Source organism: Penaeus chinensis, chromosome 22 (assembly GCF_019202785.1).
Source record: "Penaeus chinensis breed Huanghai No. 1 chromosome 22, ASM1920278v2, whole genome shotgun sequence".
Lineage (NCBI taxonomy): Eukaryota > Metazoa > Arthropoda > Malacostraca > Decapoda > Penaeidae > Penaeus > Penaeus chinensis.
This window is the reverse complement of record NC_061840.1, coordinates 6288698-6291197: the sequence shown is the minus strand read 5'-3', so window position 1 is coordinate 6291197 and position 2500 is coordinate 6288698.

Genomic DNA, 2500 nt, shown 5'->3' with positions numbered 1-2500 from the left:
GAAAAAACAAACAAAACGCGAAGATCCACAAAAAGAGGCAGACCAGCCGGCCAACAAACGCCGAGACGCTTGCTTTGAGTAACAGGCTAATTAAGTGTTTATGGAGTTGTAGACACGCGCCCCTTGTGTCGTGCGAGGGGGTTCCCAAGTGTGTGCGTGTCGCGGGGGGGGGGGGGGGTGCTTATCGACCTTGGCAGTAGCAGCACTGACAACTAGAATAACGATAAGAATGACGGCCAAAAATAAAATTGAAAATGATAGTAGAATGACGGCCAAAAATAAAATTGAAAATCATTAGTACAAGCCTAACCATATCAGTACTGTAAGTAATATGAAGACATCCATCGCATAACAAATAATGTGTAAGGTGAGGTATCTTCGGAATAATGTAAGAAATAGAGATGAAGAAGAAGCGGATTAAAAAGAAAGGTACAAATGATTCGCTTCACGGCCCTTTGGTCCTGCGCGTCCCTGTCCGCTCGTTAACACTGTCTCCACTAACCAACACAAATCATCAATACGGGATCGATTGTTCATCCTGATATCTCCCAAAGATATCTTCCCTGTCTTATTGTTTATCTGCCCCCCTTCACTCTCAGCAACACTTCGGATTAATTAACCCATTACGGAGATAATTATTCTCATTAAGCCTGTCACAACACGCAGGTGATGATTATCCGCATATTATTTGTGGGTGTTATTGAATGCTATCTTCCTACGCTCCGCCGAATTAATGATTTGATCATTTCACTTTTGGGCATCAATTATATCCTAATGGAGGTCTTTCATCAACATGATGATCAATTGAATTTAATCAAATCAAAGAATAATAGCGTGATTAAAGGAACAGATTGAGATAATGAGACGTAACTCTCCGTCTATTACGTGAGCTCGGGGAACTCGGGGAAGGTGAAGCACCAAGGAATTTCCCTCGATGTCCGCTGCTCATCTTAGCATTATTCCATATTCTAATGAACTCAATAAATGTCAATATTCATAGGCATTGAGTTCCGATGGCCAAAGCACGCATTCGCCAATCAGATATTCACATGCTGCTTCGATATCTGCGCGGTGTGACTGACACGGAATGCTAAGCAAACGGGCGGCAGCGATTACCCGACGGTCTGGTCTTAGGAGGAGGTTTGTTTGCTTTTCGATTGTTCTTTGGGGCGGCCAAGGGAAAAATAGTCATAGACAATTAACAAAAAAAATAGTCTGAAAAGTGGAAACAACATTGACTATTAAATAACGATGGGTCGACTGCTAGTCCGCTATTACGGAAAGTTGAGGGAAATATTGCTTCGGGAGTTTTATTAAAATCATGGTGCAATAAGCAACAATTATTGAATGCATAAGTACGTGTGTTGCTTAGGCCAGTGCCAAGCAGGGGATTCAGACAGTTCGCGCGCTCTTTGTACTATCTGGATAGTTTTGGAATCTCAGCCAATGAGAATGGCCCATCTGAATACTCCTGGGTTTTTAGCCAATGGGGATGGTTGTTGCTTTGATCCTTTCTTGTGGCTCTCTGAAATATCCATCTTTTTATTTTTCATTATCTTATATGACTTCTTGGGGAGGCTTGCCGAGAGTTATATAATTTTGTTTCAGTGGCAATGCATGTTTTTGGTTAAAACTTTGTTCTGAATGTAGCCAGTGAGAATTCCAACAGTAATTACATATGACCGACTTGGGACGATTAGCACATTATGTATGATTTTTCATGTGTGTGTGTGTGTGTGTGTGTGTGTGTGTGTGTGTGTGTGTGTGTGTGTGTGTGTGTGTGTGTGTCTGTGTGTGTGTGTGTGTGTGAGTGAGGAAAAAGAGAAAGGAAAGAGTAGAATATAAATATCAAAGGCTCATTTATATTAATTACTAAAACTTCAAGGCACACAGTTTGACACACATTCTTTCCAGAAATGCTGCCGTCGACGAGAACATTTCAAAACTTACTGGCTTGATAACACCTTGAATACCCTCATTAGTGATAAGTATGCGGCTGTAGCAGACGGCTGTAATTCTTTAAAGAAAAAACGAAAGAAAATAGCGGTGATGATAGTTAAAACATTAAGATACAAAAACTATTCACTGTCATGTTGGATGGAGAGATCCAAAGGGGGGTGTAACTTGTAATGAGAGCTCTCAAAGATTCTGGGTTCCAAGTATATATTATTTTATCCTTGTGTGTTTTTATGTTATACTGGTATCTTGTTTACTATTTCATACGTATATGGTTTATTGCATTATTGTGTTTGTGAGAAGGTTCTTTTCTATATGATTTCCTTTCATGTATTCCTTTGTCTTTGTGAGCTCTGTTGATGAAGGTATTTTTGTATGTCCTTACCCTTTGTGGATTTTTTATCATTGCCGGACATGTTTACTGCATTTTCTTTGTGTCGGACTGTTTGTGAGTGGGTGCATTTGTGGAATTTGCGTAAATGTATATGTGTTTATGTGTGTTAGTGTACATGTGATCCCCCTAATAGCTGTGTGTTCGTGACTT